The sequence below is a fragment of the Hemiscyllium ocellatum genome, chromosome 1, assembly GCF_020745735.1.
Source record: "Hemiscyllium ocellatum isolate sHemOce1 chromosome 1, sHemOce1.pat.X.cur, whole genome shotgun sequence".
NCBI lineage: Eukaryota > Metazoa > Chordata > Chondrichthyes > Orectolobiformes > Hemiscylliidae > Hemiscyllium > Hemiscyllium ocellatum.
This window is the reverse complement of record NC_083401.1, coordinates 155,624,133-155,642,798: the sequence shown is the minus strand read 5'-3', so window position 1 is coordinate 155,642,798 and position 18,666 is coordinate 155,624,133.

Sequence of the window (18,666 nt, the reverse complement as noted above, 5' to 3'; positions counted from 1 at the left end):
TTCCTGTGGGAAATCTTCAAGTGTGGGAAACTGGAAATTGTGAAACGTTGACGTCAAGGACAAGGAAGTGCATCCAGGATATACTGATACAAATATTGTGACCCTCAACAAGAACATAAGTGATTACAGAGATTGCAACAACAATCGAGTAATCTTCCTGCTAAGCAGCATACCTTAAGAGACTGCAGATCCTGGCTCAATGTATCTACCTTGGATCCCAAAATGGCCTCAAAACCAGATCTCCAATTGACAAGACCTTCTTAGTCTGACAGCTACAAAAGAATTACCATGAACAAAAGAGACATGATGCATTGTCTTCCTCAATCTCACCAAGATAATTGACTACACTCCAAAAACGTTTCAGCAATCACCACTTGTTGATGCTGAATCATCATAAGGTGCACAAAAGCAATTAAATTGAGGAGGCTTTAACTGGGAACCTTTGTTTATGGTTTTATTTATGATGTGAGGTGGCGTTGTTGAACTGGGATGGACAAAGTCACATGACACGTTATAATCCAATAGGTTGATTTGAAAGTACAAGATTTTGCAGAGCAGCTCCTTCCAGTGCTCTGAAAGCTTGTGATTTCAAATACAACTGTCAGACCTGGTATCGTGTGACTTCTAGGTTTACACCATGAAGGTGTGAACGTGGAGTGAAATTCACAAAAGGTCAGCCATGATTTTATTGAACAGCGGAGCAAACTTGATGGGCTAAATGATCTAATCCTGTTCCTATTTCTTATGATCAACCTGATTCAGAACATAAGACTGCAAGTCAATGAAGCTCGCGTCCTTAGCAGAGCTGTGCAATGGAGAGACCTGGACTACATATGCTAGACAGAAGAAAGGGTTGAGTAAAATCCATCTTTGCTGCTGCAGTTGTAACTTCAGCATTTCTTTAGGACATCAGCATTCACTCATCATTCAGCCAATGACAGCTATGCTGGCTTGGGTGGATGACAACCATGTGCCCAAAGACCTCCTGTATAGTGAACTAGCCATTGGGTCTTGACCTCTAGTTCCCGAACCACTGCTGCATGGACACCTGCAAGCGAGCCATGATAATAATGGATATTGACACTGACATCTGGGCAATATTCACCAATGAGTACGACCACGAGAGATGGGCTGTTTGAAAAACATTGGAAGAGTTGCACAGAAGCAAAAATTCAGCTATCATTTAGGGGTCCCAGAGGAAATAGAGGCCAGCAAATCATGCAGTTTTTTAACTGTCTGCCAGGGTGACGGACGTAAGTCATATCAGGCGATCCAAAAATGTTTGCCACCATAGCACAAGTCATTTTACAAGGTATAAGTTAGCCATGCACCCCACTCAAAAATGTGAACTTGACTTGATCTGTCAGGCCCTATATTCTCCCACATGGGGAAACATCTCAGTTGACATGTGCCTTACATTTCTTATAATTTTCAATAATGCCTCTTCTCAGTTTTCTGAATCCCAAGGAGTAGAAGTCCAATTTACTCAATCTCTTCCTCATAAGAAAATCCTTCCCTAGCTGGGATCAGCCTGGTGAAACGTCTCTGGACTGCAATCTATCCTAATCTCTCCTTCCTTGGGTAAAAATCCAGCTGTAGTTTGACTAGATCCTTAGATAATTTTAACCTTTCTTATTCCTTTAGAAATCAATGTCAACACTCCATTTGCCTTCCCTAATACTCACTAAACTTGTTTTCTTTTTGTCATTTACATGAGGACTCCAAAATCCCTCTGACGGACAATGTTCTTCAATCTTTCTTCACAAAAATAATATCCTGTTCCTTTATTCTTCCTGCCAATGTGCATAACCGTAAAGCTTTCTGGATTATTTTCCATGTGCTAAATGTTTGCCTATTCATTTAACCAAAAATCGTAGAATTCTAGAATCACACAGTATGGAAAAAGCCCTATGGCCCATCCAATCTACACTGTCAAAAGTATATTACTACTTATGACAGTCCCACTTTCTCATACTAGGCTCATAGAATTGAATATTCATCGAATCATAGAAACCCTACAGTGTGAAAACAGGCCCTTCGGCCCAACAAGTCCATACTGACCTTCCGAAGAGTAAAACGTGAGGTCTGCAGATGCTGGAGATCAGAGCCGAAAATGTGTTGCGGGTTAAAGCACAGCAGGTCAGGCAGCATCCAAGGAACAGGAAATTCAACATTTCGGGCCAGAGCCCTTCATCAGGAAACCCATCCGAAGAGTAACCCATCCAGACCCATTCTGCTACCCTATTACTCCACATTTACCCCTGGCTAATGTACCACACCTACACCTCCCTGAACACTATGGGACAACTTAGCTTGGCCAATCCACCCTAACCTTCACATCTTTGGATTGTGGGAGGATTATGGCGGAGGGTGTTCGGAGTCCTCATGCATGTAAATGACAAAAAAAAACAAGTTTAGTGAGTGATACAGAAGGCAAATGAAATGTTGGACTTGATTTCAAAGGGAATAAAAATTATGCAAGGATCTATGTAAGTCATATTGCGGCTGGATTCTTACCCAAAGAAGGATATATTAGCATTAGATTGCATTCCAGTGAGGTTTCACCAGGTTGATCCCAGGCATGGAAGGATTTTCTTATGAGAAAAAGATTGAGTAACATTATGGCAAATCAAGTATTCAGTCAAGTTTCCCTTCCCAACTACCCTCCCAGGTTGTGCTTTCCAGACCCCCACCACTCAGAGTGAAAACAGTTTTATACAAATCCCTCTAAATCTCCTGCCTTTCACTTTAAAATTATGTCCCCTTATGACTGACCCTTCAACTAAGGGGAACAACTGTTTTCTATTCACCCTGTCCATGCCGTTCATAATCTTATACATCTCTATCAGGTTCTCCTCAATGTTCTTAGCTTCTTAGAGAACAACCCAAGCTTATCCAGTCTCTCTTCATCACTGAAATGTGCTGTCCCAGACAATGTCCTGGTGAATCTCCTTTGCGGTCTCTCCAGTGCAATTACATCCTTCCTACAGTGTGGTGACCAGAACTGCACACAATACTCCAGCTGGGGCCTCACCAAAACCTTGCACAGTTCCAACATAGCCTCTCTGCTCTTATAATCTATACCAGTGACCCGTGCACCTTCTTAACTACCTTATTAATCTGTCCTGCCACCTTCTGTAGACAGGCAACTGTGGACAAGCATCTCAAGGTCCTTCTGTTCCTCTGAGCTTCCTAGTCTCTTGCCGTGCACTGAGTACTCCCTTGTTTTATTCATATGCCTCTACAGATTCTTCGTGCTATCTCGTCCACTTGCCCTCTCACCTATTTTTGTGACAATAAATGTGACAATATTCACTTTCCTCATCCAAGTCGTTAACATAAAATGTAAACAATTGTGTACCCAGCAGCAATCCCTGTGGTACTCCATTAACGACAGAGTGCCAAGCTGAAAATGCCCCCTTATCCCTACTCTCCGTCCCACATTAAACGGGTAATTCTATATCCCTGCAAATATACCACACCCAAACAAATTGTCTTACTGGTGCCTATGAGCCCACTTGGCCATACTGGTGTAAAATCAGTTTTACACATTGACCAACAGAGCAATCTACTTAACTTTGCATATTTACAACATAAACATCTAAAATCTGTTGAAGTTTTTGACAATGTGGTATTCAGTGTGGGCTGCATTGGAAATGGGCTAGTGCCATTATTAAAACATGTATTATAACAGCTGTAATAATTATTACTTTGTTTATTTTAGAGAGATACCAAATTTGCTTCCTATTGCTATCAGTGTAATTGCTTGAGCAGGAAGGGTTTATAAATTTAATCTTGTTTGTAATATCCTCCGTCTCTCTGTTTATTATTGATAACAATTCTATGCATGGATGAATATTAAATGTACATTTTATTTTAGAGTGTATTGAATACTGTTCAAAGTTATTACCAATGTTGTCTTATAATTTAAAACAATGAAGGCTTAGATTTGCTGCATTTCATTCGGGGTGGATCATCATCATTTCCACATGGGCACATTGCTTGCTAGCCTTCTCATTGAATTCAAAAATATAAATCTACTATTTGTCAGTGAGAATGTACGTTGAATAACTGATCAGATTTATCACTCAAGCAGGTATCATATTCATGAAATAAACGCTGCCTGTTTATCTTTGCTAATGGGTTGAATTTAGAGCTGACATAAATTGTTTCAATGAAGCAGTTGAAGCTTAAGTGAGTGCTGACTTTGAAAGTTTAAAACATGGTCAAATGTTTTTGGTTCAAAGTATTTATATAAATACAGTACTTGGAAACATTAAATTTTACAAAGAATAGGTTGTATATATCATAAGTACTTTCAGATGCAACAAATATTACATAATAATATAATGACATTATTGTTTGTTACCTATATCAATGATTTGGATGAGACCTTACAGGCATGACCAATATGATTGCAGATGACACTAAAATAGGTGGTACTGTGGACAGTGAGGATGGTTATCAAAAATTGCAACAAGACCTTGATTAGCTGGGGAAGTGGGCCGAGACATGGCAACTAGATTTTAATATAGATAAGTATGAGGTCTTGCATTTTGGAAAATCAAATCAAGGCTGGAGTTTCATGGTGAATGGTAGGGTTTGAAAGAGTGTAGTGAAACAGAGGGACCTTGGAGTTCAGGTGCATGGTTCTCTGAAAGTGGAGTCACAGGTAGGCAGGGCAGTGAAGAAGGCTTTTGGCACACTGACCTTCATCAGTCAGGGGCACTGAGTATGGAAGTTGGGAAGTTATGATGCAGTTGTACAGGACATTGGTGAGGCCGCACTTGGAGTATTGTGTTCAGTTTTGGTCACCGTGCTATAGGAAGGATGTTATTAAACTGGAAAAAGTGCAGAAAGAATTTACAAGGATGTTGCCAGGATGCAATGGTCTGAATTATAGGGAGAAGTTGGACAAGCTAGGACATTCCTCTTTAGAATGTAGGAGACTGAGGGGGGATCTTATAGAGGTGTATAAGATCATGAGAGGCAGGGAGAGGGTGAATGCACTCAAATATTTTTTTCCCAGGGTTAAGGAATCACAGAGTAAAGGGCATCAGTTTAAGGTTGGTGGGAAAGAATAAAAGGGAACCTGAGGTGGGAACCTGTTTTACACAGAGGGTGATACGCATATGGAATGAGCTGCTTGCGTACATGGTTGAGGCTGTTACATTAACAACATTTAAAAAGCATTTGGACAAATATATGAATAGGAAAGGATTAGAAGGATATGGGCCAAGTGTAGGGAAATGGGGTTAGCATGGATGGACATTTTGGTTGGCATGGACCAGTTTGGGTCAAGGGGCCTATCTCTGTGCTGTAGGACTCTATGGCTCTAAAACATACAAGGCAAGTAATTCATCCTTTGTTATTATTTGAATGCATTCAAAAATCATTCTCAATAATAGGCACAATCTAGTTTTGAAACTGGATTTCCAATGAAATAAGATAATTTAAAAAATAACGGTAGTAAAAATGGGTCTGAATGCACCTGTGGAGAGAGAAACATTTCGGGGACAAAGATTCTACTTCTTGCATCCTAAAGAATATTAACTCTGTCTCTCTCTCCAAATATGCTGCCAGGTGTGTTTCTCCAAGATTATTTATTTTTATTTCAGATTTCCAGCACCCATAGTCTTCTGCTTTTAAAATAATAATTGACTTGGGTTGTACTTTTTTTGTGGTGCCACTGGAAATCTATTTTGCCCCTTTTGATTTTTCTCACGGGCACTTTCTCTCAGTTGCTAATTTCACAAACAAAATTGAAACAAGCTCTTTTACATTCCCACTAATTTCTTTTCCCTCACAGTGTCAAACACTGGAATGTCTTTTTCAAATTAATGGGATGGACTTCAAATATAATCTGATCAGAAGAGCACCAAATATTGTCGAACTTTACACGAGTATATCATGTATAAGTCCATTATGGAATACTAGTTTGCAAGCATATCATAATATTATAATTTATATTAAAAACAAAAGAACTGCAGATGCCCGGAAATCTGAACCAAAACAGAACGTTCTGAAAAAGAGGTCACTGGACTTGAAACATTGACTCTGCTTTCTCTCTACAGTTGCTACCAGACCGACTAAGTTTCTCCAGAAATTTATATTTTTGTTTCTACACATGACCAGTCTCCAGCCTGTACAAGATTTGTGTATAAGCTAAGACAGTGGGTGCCAGTGAAAATATTCATGTTGGACATCAAGGTAGAGGTGAACTCCAACTCCTTCCATGATCGTTATTAAATAGAAATAAGTAACATGACTCCTAGTTAATAAACTTACGCAAAGCATCTATATTGGAAAAGAAGATGGAGGATGAATTTGCTTATCAATGGTGTTGAAACAGCTAAAGGTGAAATCCAACAAAATAAGTCTTAATAGATGGAAATACATAATGGACTACATTTTCTTAAATTATATTGCAATAAAATGGACAGATGTAGGTATGGACATTGCAGAAGTGCAACAGACTGATATTAAGTATTATACCTCATTTAACTGGTGGGCAGCATGATGGCTCAGTGGTTACCACTGCTGCCTCACAGCACCAGGGACATGGGTTCGATTCCAGCCTCAGTCTGCGTGGAGTTTGCATGTTCTCCCTGTGTCTGCATGGGTTTGCTCCGGTTTCCTCCCACAGTCTGAAGATGTGCAGGTTAAGTCAATTGGCGGTGCTAAATTGCCCATAGGGACATGTAGGTTAGGTGTATTAGTCAGGGCAAATCTAAGGTAGGGGGAATGGGTCTGGGTGAGTTACTCTTCGGAGGGTTGGTGTGGACTTGTTGGGCCGAAGATCCTGTTTCCACACTGTAGGGATACTATGATTCTAACTCCTAGCTCATCTCCTTAGCCTTCAGATCAGAAGGTAATCTGACATTTGTTTGTTGCCCTAAACTGTAGACGTCCAGAAAGCCATACATTTCTTTGTCTTCCATGATTGCTCACATATCACTGGAAATTGACAGGATAGACGCGCTTTTATTTTTTCACCCAATGGTTGAAAAAGTGGGACTCTTTTCCTTTGGCCCCAAGACCTTAGCTTTATTAAGCCTCAGTTCAGTTCCATGTCCAACAGTAAAGTTATTGGAAAATCTTCAGATCTCTTCCATCCCTTCATAGTTGGCTCCTCCTGTTCTCGTGCTGCGATTTTTGCTTATGTTATCTTGCCATCCCAATGGCCTCTCGCCTGGTCTGCCTTGCACAATAACTGAGGCCAAAGGGAAGAAACCACGGGAAATGAGAGATCCATTGAGGTCCTGGTGAGATAGTTTCCAGTTCAAATTGTTCAACCATTGCAGATAAATAACCAACAAAATAAAAATAACTGAAAGAGTAAGACACAAGGCAGAGGAAGCCATACTCACATTATACAGTGCTTTGGTTGGCTTGTGATATAAAGGAGATATAGAGCAACAAGAAAACAAGATGCAAATCAGTGTTAAATATCTAAGTTACAGAAGTAGAATGGAGAACATTGAAATTCTCAACCTAGAAATGAGAAGTTAGGGAAGTGAACTTTCTGAGATATATTTAAGTCAGCTTGGAAAATTGAAAAGATAAATCCTGAATATTATATGCATTTCAAATTAAACTTCATGGCTGGATTAATTGGTTCAAACTAAAAAATTTCCAATCCATGACTAACAGCAAAATATACATGTAAAAAATAATGGAGGTGAATTATAAACCAAAATAGACTGTGTGGCCTTTGCTATTCATCAGCAGCTGCGCAGATAACATTGACGAACAGACAGAAAATGGGTCACGAGACATTCAAGTTGGTATTCCTCAGGGGCCAGTGTAGGTTGTAAATCTGTAATCTGTTCCCAATTTATGTAGGTGACTTGGACAAAGACATTTGGTGTAAAGAAACAAAGTGGACTGTAAAAGATTTCAGAGAGAAAGTGAGGACTGCAGATGCTGGAGATCAGAGTTGAAAAGTGTGGTGCTGGAAAAGCACAGCCGGTCAGGCAGCGTCCGAGGTGCAGGAGACCTGACAATTCGGGCATAATTCCTTCAGGGTTTCAAGAGAAATGGTAAAGGTTATTTGAGTGGACAGGCAGAAGTCAGATGCAATTAAATGTGCAGGAGTTTTAAGCATGAATAATTTTGAAAGGAAAGCATTGGATGGAAATAAATTGGATGGGCTGGGTGGCTGAGAGGGGGTGGGGTTAGGGGGAAGGTAGCTGGGAAAGTGATAGGTGGATGAAGGTGGGGGAGAAGGTGATAGGTTAGAGGGGGCATTGCCCTCTGGCCTCCAAATCGACACCATCCTCCAGACCTATTCATCACTCCCCCTCTGACCTGACTCCTAATCTCTTCATATTTTCTCTTTATCCTCCACTCATCTGACATCTATGTACTTAATGTCTGCCTCTCTCCAACCCTCAGTAGTTTCCTGAGTTTTTATCCATATATGAAGTCTCACTAGAACTAGCTTGTTCTTTCGGCTTAGCAGAATTTATTTTTCTTACATCTCTGTTTCCTATTGTTATTCCATGTAAGACTGTTGTCAGCATACTGGGAAATAATCTGTCTAAAACATTACACATCAAGTCCATGCTGACAGAATGGAATTGCTTTCAGTGAGGGTTCATGGCAGACGTGAGGTGTGCATGTGCGATCAATGACATCCTACACCATAGGAAAGCCTGCAATCCCTGCTCCACCTGTTTCACTCGGACAACAGGGAATGAAATGAAGTTATCTTTCCTTGTTTAGAGGTCCTCAAGTGATCTCCTTTCTCTCCTGAGGCAACCTCCTCTGTGATTCTGTAGAATTTCATTTAGCCAACCGTTCTGATTCACAATGTGCAGGAGGGGTATTGTGGGGCAAGACGGTGTTTAAAGGGTCAGGTTGCTTGGGGAGGATGTACACACCTTCCTCTCCTTGCCTTTGTGTACTTCCACTGTTAAAGCAATTCTGCACTTTCCAGAATTCTCCATCAGTTTCAGCATGTACAGTCTCAGGAATGTCTGCAGATGAGTTTGTGATCTTGAGGGTCTTGGTTCTGACAGTGACTCTGGCCCTGGGTGGCCTGGGTCTGATGGTGAGTGTTTGGCCCCAGGATGGTCTGATTATCATGGTGAATCTGTGGTTCCAGGTAGTTTGGTCCTGGGTGTGGCATTTGTGGTTTCATGCTGGGCTGTGAGGTCGGGCCCATGTGTTGAGGGAATCAGTTTTAATGACGAGGTGGATTTGAGTGTGGATGAGAGTATGGAAAAAGGGAAGTTTCGAGGTGGATCAGGATGAGGGAGCAGGTAACCTGTCAACATACCTTGTGGGTGCCTATAGATTGGTATTATCAGCATCCATATTGAACCTCCCTATCACTAGATTGGGGACCTTGCTCTCGTAAAACCATTGGTAGCTTGTGTGGAACAGTTACCACAGGTTTAAAACCTCTTGCACAGGCATCTTCCTCTCCTCATATAATGTTTGGGGCCTGAAATGGAAAACCTCCCATGAACACCTCCAACACTGATACACAGCATGTTCCAGCACTGTTAGAATCATGGAGTCAAACTTCACAGAAACAGACCCTTCCGTCCAACCAGTCTGCCAACCATGATCCCAAGCTAAACTAGTCTCACCTACCTGTGCTTGGCCCATACCCGTCCAAACATTTCTTATTCATGTACTTATCCAAATGTCTTTTAAAGGTTGCAACTGTACCCCATCCACCACTTCCTTTGGAATTTCATTCCACGTGTGAAGCACCATGTAAGAAAGTTGCCCCTCTTGTCTCTTTCAAATCTTCCGTCTCTCACCTTAAAAATATACCCCCAGTCTTGAAATTTTCCACCCAAGGGAAAAGACATTCACTTTATCTAAACGCCCTCATGACTTTACAAATCTCAATATAGGTCACATCTCAACCTCCTATGCTCCCATAAAATAAGTCCCAGCCAATCCAGGTTTTCCTTATAACTCAAACCCTCCATTCCCTTCAACATTCTGATAATTCTTTTCTGAACCCTCTCAGTCTTAAAGATATCCTTCTGATAACAGGGTGACCAGAACAGGACACAGTCTGCCAGAAGAGGCCTTCCCAACGTCCTGTAAAACCTCAACATGACGTCCCAACTCCAATGAACACAAGTGTGCTAAACACCCTCTGAACCACCCTGTCTAATGTGATGTATAATTCAAACAATTATATATGTAATGCCTAAGTCTTTTATAACTGGGAAGATAGGTGTGCTATGATGTCGATCCTACTGGCCTGAGTGAAACATGGTGACAGGAGGAGATCAGATCAACGAACAAAGCAACAGGCACATTATTCCTAGAAGAGCAACCTAAACAGTTATACTACTCAAAACATAGAATACAGAACATAGAAAAGTACAGCACAGAACAGGCCCTTGTGCTGGGGATTATTCCTAACCTAAAATAAAATAACCTAACCTACGCACTCCTCAATTCACTGCTGTCCATGCGCTTAGATGTCCCTAATGACCCTACTTCCTCCACCACCACCACTGGCAACGCATTCCATGCATTCACAACTCTCTGGGTAAAGAACCTACCTCTGATGTCTCCCATATGCCTTCCTCCTATCACCTTAAATCTATAACCTCACATGACAGTCCTGCCCTGGGGAAAGATCTCTGGCTATCGACTCTATCCATGCCTCTCATTAGCTTGTACACCCAGATCAGGTCACCTCTCTTCCTCCTCCACTCCAGAGAGAAAAGTCCGAGCTTGGTCAACTTTTCTTCATAAGGCAAGCCCTCTACAGTTCAGGCAGCATCCTCATAAACCTTCTTTGTACCCTCTCCAAAGCCTCCACATCTTTCCTATAATAGGGTGAACAGAACTGGACACAATATTCCAAGTATGGTCTCACCAGGGTTTTGTAGAGTTGCAACAAAACCTCGCAGCTCTTAAACTTGATCCCCTTGTGAATGAAAGCCAAAACATCATACGCTTTCTTAACAACCCTATCCACTTGGGTGGCAACTTTGAGGGATCTATGTACTTGAACACCAAGATCCCCTGTTCCTCCACATTGTCAAGACTCCAGTCTTTAATCCAATATTTAGCATTCAAGTTCGACCTTTTAAAATGCGTCACTTATATAAAGTGTGTACTGCCACCAAGAACAAACTTGTTTGCCAGCTCTCTGACATTTTGTGGGTCACTTGACTCTTCATGACTCTCTGATTCAACTCAAAGAGGAATCAGTCATCAAGCACCAAAATTATCTGGCATATGCTAATAATTACTGAACTGCTCACGGTCTTGTTCAGCCGGTGACCCCCCTCCCCCAATTAATCTGGACACTGTGGTGACAGTGGAATCACTTTAAGAGAATTACCATTGAAGTTTCATGGATCCACAATGGATATTTGGATAAGAGCATGAATAAGAAATGTTTGGAGGGATATGAGCCAAGCATAGGCAGACGGGATTAGTTTAGTTTGGGATAGCATAGACTGGTTGGACCGAAGGGCCTGTTTCCGTGCTGCATGACTCCATGACTCTAACAGTGCTAAAACATGCATGTGTATCAGTGTTGGAGGTGTTTGTGGGAATGGATCCACAAAGACATTTCTCAGCCAACACCTCACAGGCAATCTCACTATCCCATCCTCAGGGTACTCAGTGTGTTCACAATCCCTAGTCTGCTCTGATGTCAACATAACCAGCATCTGCAAAGAGGTGCTTTGCTTGTTTACTGGTTTGACATGAATGATGACAAGAAATGAAACCTCATCAAGCATTTGTAGATTGTAAGTGAGTGTAGCAGAAGACATTTTAAGAGAAAAAGGGAATAGGTCTAGAGGCATCTGAAGGCAGTAGCACAATAAAAAAAAACAGCTAGACCTTCAAGAACAAATGGTGTGTGTAAAGTGTACATAATATCCAGCAGCTTGTAGACAAATGATGTTCATAGTTTCTTCTGCATTGTTAAGACTATCTGGTGCTCAAATGACTCAGTCCCAACTTCTTAGAGGAATACAGAAAGAGAGCTAAGCAAGGACAGGGAGGTAATCAATATCCACTGGAATGAAAGCATTCCGAAAGTTCTTCAACTGAGACTCTGTATTTGAGCTGAGTGCCCTCAACAGCATCTCTCACGACCCAAGTTATTCTTGGTACTAATTTGGTTCAGAATTAAATTCAAATCATAGATCATAGAATCCATACAGTGTGGAAGCAGGCCATTCAGCCCATCAAGTCCACACTGCCCCTCCGAATGGCATCCCACCCAGACCTAACCCACACACCCTATCCCCATAACCCTGCATTTTGCATGGGCCAACCCACCTAGACTGCACATTCCTGGACCCTAACACAGCCAATCCTTATAACATGCACATCTTCGGACTGTGGAACAAAACCAGAAGAAACCAACACAGATATGGGGAACACGTGCAAATGTTACAAAGGCAGTTGCCCGAAGGCAGGATCAAACCCCAGGGTCCCTGCGCTGTGAGGCAGCAGTGCTAACCAATGAGCCACCATGTCATCCAATGAAAAACCAATTCCTTTACTGCAAAATAACAAGATCACTGGACCAGATGGAGTGTTAAAACTTAACAGACACGCACTGATGGCAGGTTCGCACAACCTCATGATGCTCTCGAGGGACAACTAGAATATGCCACAGGGATTTCAGGTTATCTGTATTGTGAGGAAAAATCAAACTGTGGTAATTATAGGCACTACCTACTTGGAATATAAGAACAGGACAAAAGGGTAACTAGGAAGTGAATAGGGTCCCTTAAAGATTAGCAAGGCAGCCCACATTTGGAGCTGCAGGAGATGGGGGAGATACTAAACAAGTATTTTGCATCAGTGTTTACTGTGGAGAAGGATATGGAAGATATAGAATGTGGGGAAATAGATTATGACATCTTGAAAAATGTCCATATTACAGAGGAGGAAGTGCTGGATGTCTTGAAACACATAACGGTGGATAAATCCCCAGGACTTGATCAGGTGTACCCTTCTATGGGGAGCAAGGGAAGTGATTCCTTGCTGAGATATTTGTATAATCAATAGCCACAAGTGAGGTGCTGGAAGACTGGAGGTTGGCTAACGTGGTCCCACTTAATGGTACGGTCATCAGGAATGTTGCTGAACAAAGACACCTTGGAGTGCAGGTTCATAGTTGCTTGAACGTAGAGTCACAGGTCGATAGGATAGTGAAGAAGGCGTTTGGTATGCTTGCCTTTTTTGGTCAGAGTATTGAGTATAGTAGTTGGGAGGTCATATTGTGGCTACACAGGACATTGATTAAGCCACATTTGGAATATTGTGTGCGATTCTGGTCTGTCTCCTATTGGAAGGATGTTGTAAAACTTGAAAGGGTTCAGAAATGATTTACAATGATTTTGCCAAGGTTGGAGGATTTGAGCTATAGGGAGTGGCTAAACAGGCTGGGGCTGTTTTCCCTGGAGCATCGGAGGCTGAGGGGTGACCTCACGGAGGTTTATAAATTCATGAGGGCGTAGATAGGATAAATAAACAAAGTCTTTCCCCTGGGGTGGCAGAGTCCAGAACTAGAGGGCATAGGTTTAGGATGAGGGGGGAAAGATATAAAAGGTACACAAGGGGCAACTTTTTCACACACAGGGTTGTGCATGTATGGAATGAGCTACCAGAGAAAGTGGTAGGGGCTGGTACAATTAAAACAATGAAAAGGCATCTGGATGGGTATATGAATATGGAGGGTTTGGAGGGATATGGGCCGGGTGCTGGCAGGTGGGGCTAGATTGGGTTGGGATATCTGGTTGGCATGGACGAATTGAACCGAAGGGGCTGTTTCCGTGCTGTACATCCCTATGATTCTATTACTCTAACAAGGAAGTCTTACTGCAACTGTACAAAGTGCTGGTGAGACTTTGGAGAAGGTGAGGACTGCAGATGCTGGAGATCAGAGCTTAAAAATGTGTTGCTGGAAAAGCGCAGCAGGTCAGGCAGCATCAAAGGAGCAGGAGAATCGACGTTTCGGGCATAATGAGAAAGCTGGAGTTAAAGTGTTCAGCCATGGGGCGGTTGGGTTGGTTGGTGTGGGTGTCCCAGAGGTGTTCTCTGAAACATTCCGCAAGTAGGCGGCCTGTCTCCCCAATATAGAGGAGGCCACATTGGGTGCAGCGGATGCAGTAAATGAGGTGTGTGGAGGTGCAGGTGAATTTCTGATGGATACACCCGCACCAACCAACCCAACCGCCCCATGGCTGAACACTTTAACTCCCCCTCCCACTCCACCAAGGACATGCAGGTCCTTGGCCTCCTCCATCGCCAGACCATGGCAACACGACGCCTGGAGGAAGAGTGCCTCATCTTCCGCCTAGGAACCCTCCAACCACAAGGGATGAATGCAGATTTTTCCAGCTTTCTCATTTCCCCTCCCCCCACCTTTTCTCAGTCCCAACCCTCGGACTCAGCACCGCCTTCTTGACCTGCAATCTTCTTCCCGACCTCTCCGCCCCCACCCCCTGTTCGACCCATCACCCTCACCTTAACCTCCTTCCACCTATCGTATTCCCAACGCCCCTCCTCCAAGTCCCTCCTCCCTACCTTTTACCTTAGCCTGCTTGGCACACCCTCCTCATTCCTGAAGAAGGGCGTATGCCCGAAACATCGATCCTCCTGCTCCTTTGAAGCTGCCTGACCTGCTGCGCTCTTCCAGCAACACATTTTTAAGCTGGTGTAAGACTTTATCTGGAGTACTATGAGCAGTTTTGGTCCCTAGTTTAAGAAAGACATCATTTCATTGGAGGCAGTTCAGCATTTGCCTCTTAGGATGATCCCTGGTATGCAAGATTTGTCTTATGAGCAAAGGCTAAATGGGTTGTGATTCTCCTCACTGGGGTTCAGAAAAATGAAAGGGGATCTCTTTGAAAAGTATACCATAAGGGACTTGATGGAGAAATACTGAGGAAGAATTGTTGCTCTCATGCTGACAATGGGGCATAGTCTCAGAACAAAGAGGTATCACTTTATGACAGATGAGGAGGAATTTCTTCTCTCTGAAAGTCTTTGGAACTCCTTGCTTTCGACAGTTGTGGGTGCAGTGTTCTTGTGCATATTTAAGGCTGAGATAAATAGATTCTTGATGAGCAGGAGAATCGAGGGTTAGGGGGAAAGGGTAGGCAAGTGTACTTAAGGAATGTTGGCTCAGCCATGATCTTCTTGAATGCTAGAGCAGGTTCGAGAGGCTGAGAGGTCTAGTCCAGTTCCTTTTCCTTATAACCTTATGGTCATACCATCACCAAAATAATCTTCTCTGAACAAAAAAAACCACCAAATTGTCAATGTCTGAAATCAGGAAAAAAAACAGAAATTGCTGGAAAAATTCAGCAGGGCTGGCTGGACCCCAAATGCTAACTCTGCTTTCTCGCCACAGATGCTGCCAGATCTGCTGAGTTTTCCCAGCAATTCCTGTTTTTGCTGCCAAAATATTTTTTCCTTCACTGCATTCATTTAGGCCAACTGAGAGGAAATATAGATATAGGGAAGAAACTTACAGACGTTTGAGCGATGTGGGGCCTAATGAGATGTGTTCCAGAGACAGAGGGGAAGTCGTGGCATGCTGAGAGTCTCACAAATGTGCACCTTTAGACTATGGGAGGAAGCCAGAGCACCTGGTGGAAACCCACACAGACACAGGGAGAATGTGCAAACTCCACATAGTCGCCCAAGGCAGTCTCTGCCACTATAAGGCAGTAATGCTAACCACTGAGTCACCTCTATCACCATGCCTTTGAAGAGACTGGTGAAGAAACGAAAGGCATCCAGGTTAGACTCAAATTGAAACCAGATATTTGACCTACTGTTCCGTATGCCATCTGTCTGAAAGTGAGGCAGAACTAATGAGATTGGTGGATAATGGCGTACTTGAACCAGTAAATGACCAGTGATTGGGCAATGCTGATCTTACTTGTTTTAAAACACCAAAAGAGAAAATGCTGGAAAATCTCAGCAGGTCTGGCAGCATCTGTAAGGAGAGAAAAGAGCTGACGTTACGAGTCTAACTGACCCTTTGTCAAAGCTTATTTACTAAGACTTGCTTTAAAACACAATGGATCAATCTGAATCTGTGGTAACTTCAAATTTATGTTAATCCAGCAGTAAATATGCATTGCCCTTGCTCGGTGGCTGGGCAAGGGGGCAGACATTTGCAAACATGGATAGTTTTGCAGGCTTACTTGCAGATGAGAGCGGCTGCTGAGTTCCAACACCTGCTGACTATACTGACTCATTGGGGTTTCATTCACTATAAAAGATTCCCCTTTGGGATTATGCCAGTCCCAGCCTTATTTCAGAGATCTATGGAGCCTGTCCTAAATTGGGAGACAGTGAGATCTGCAAATGCTGGGGATCAGAGTCGAGAGTGTGTTGCTGGAAAAGAACAGCAGGTCAGGCAGCATCTGAGGAGCAGGAGAATCGATGTTTTGGGCTGGCGCCCTTCATTCCTGATGACTTTTGCCTAGAAGATTGTGTAATGGCTTCAAAAGGGTTGCCAAATTTCGAATGAGTTTACTATAATAACTTTTGAGATCCTGGAAAGACCTTAATGGGGTCATAGTAGGCCAAGGAGGCCTACTAGAATTTTTGCCTCTAGAATTCCTGATGAAGGGCTCCACCTGAAACGTCAATTTTCCTGCTCCTTGGATACTGCCTGACCTCTGTGCTTTTCCAGCAACACACTCAACCATGTCCTAAATTGACTTAAATGGGCCCAATATTACCTCAATGAAATCTTGATTGCCAGCTGCACAGAAGGAGAGCACCTGAGAAAACTGGAGGAGACCTAAAAAGGGCTGCATCGTACTCCAGGCTAAGAGTAACAACAAAAAAAAAATCACTTCTTCCAGAACGCGATGGAATACATAAACCACATCTTCGCACAAATAGGACACATCATCGACAACAATGGGCTTCACAAGACGCAAAAACAATGGAGGCAAAAATGGAGGCTCCTTGGCCTACTATGTCCCCATTCAGGTCTTTCCAGGGTCTCAAAAGTTATTATGGTAAACTCATTCAAACTTTGGCAACCCTTTTGAAGCCATTACAGAATCTTCTATGCAAAAGTCAGCCTTGGAAATTAAACCCGGACGGTGAGGGGGTGTTTTCTTTCTGTTAAACAGCCACACAAGGGGTTGGATATTTTGGTTCACTTTGACCCTAGTTTGCCTTTGCATATGATGTCTCACCTCATGGAGTTGGTGCAGTACTGAACAGAAACTTGCTGAGGCAAGAATGATTCCTGATGAAGGGCTCTGGCCCGAAATGTCGAATTTCCTGTTCCTTGGATGCTGCCTGACCTGCTGTGCTTTAACCAGCAACACATTTTCAGCATGTAATAAATAGCCAGTGATGTCCACATCATGTTAATGAATAAAACAAAATACAACATGCAAATGCAGAAGCATTGTGCAGGCTTTCCCCACCCTCAAGTGTAGGGGCCTGATGATTCTTTACTTCTCCCAATCAGAAAGTGTGCTGGTGATGGCGATACAAGTGAACAACGGTACCAGAATTAACCCCATACTAAGCCATGTGATGATTCTGGTTCAAAAAAGGACAGCTGGCTGGAGCAACCCAGAACTCAAGCCACACATATCCTGATGGTGGGAGCTGTTGTTTCAGAACGGTGCTCTATGATCGAAATGACAGTGATCATCCCTCCTCCGAGGCAATCCAAAGGTGGTTAAAATGAAAGGGACTATACTTTGGTCTTCCACCTCGGAACGCTTCAATTCCAGGGCATCAATGTGGACTTCACCAGTTTCCTCATTTCCCCTTCCCCCACCTCATCCCAGTTCCAAACTTCCAGCTCAGCACTGTCCCTTCGACTTGTCCTACCTGCCTATCTTCTTTTCCACCTATCCACTCCACCCTCCTCCCTGACCTATCACTTCATCCCCTCCCCCACTCACCCATTGTACTCTATGGCACTTTCACCCCACCCCCACCCTCCTCTCATTTATCTCTCCACCCTTCAGGCTCTCTGCCTGTATTCCTGATGAAGGGCTTTTGCCTGAAACGTCGATTTTACTGCTCCTTGGATGCTGCCTGAACTGCTGTGCTCTTCCAGCCCCACTAATCCGGAATATACTTTGGTGGTCAAATTTGGATGTCCCGATCAAATAAAAGGCCATCTTGTGCCAGGCTTGCACCATTACAATCTTGGGAATGGCCCAGGATGCCATAGGATCATGTCCAGACTAACTTTTGTAGCCCTTTTGAGGATCAAATGCTGTTATTAGTAGTTAATGCTCATTCTCAGTGACTAGGGGTGGTGGTAATGAAGCCCACATTCCATTTCTTGACAATTGAGAAAGTGGGTGAAGTGTTTGTGAGGTTCACTAATCCTAAGCAGGCTGTCAATGACAATGAATCATAATTGCTCATGCAGGAACTTATGAAATACAATGGTATACAGCATATTAATTCGGCACACTCGATTAATGGTCATGCAGGAAGATTTATGCAATCATTCAAGCAATAATTGAAAATGTCAAAGGGAGAGGGATCTCTAGTTCATCAAGTCAACAGCAAACACATACCAAATACATCTCAAGTCATTACCCAGCACTCACTAGCATATATGTTGTTTAAAAGGAAATTATGAATCATATTTGACCTGTTGCTACCTGAAGAAATGCGTAACATTGTCAAGAAATATCAATTGGT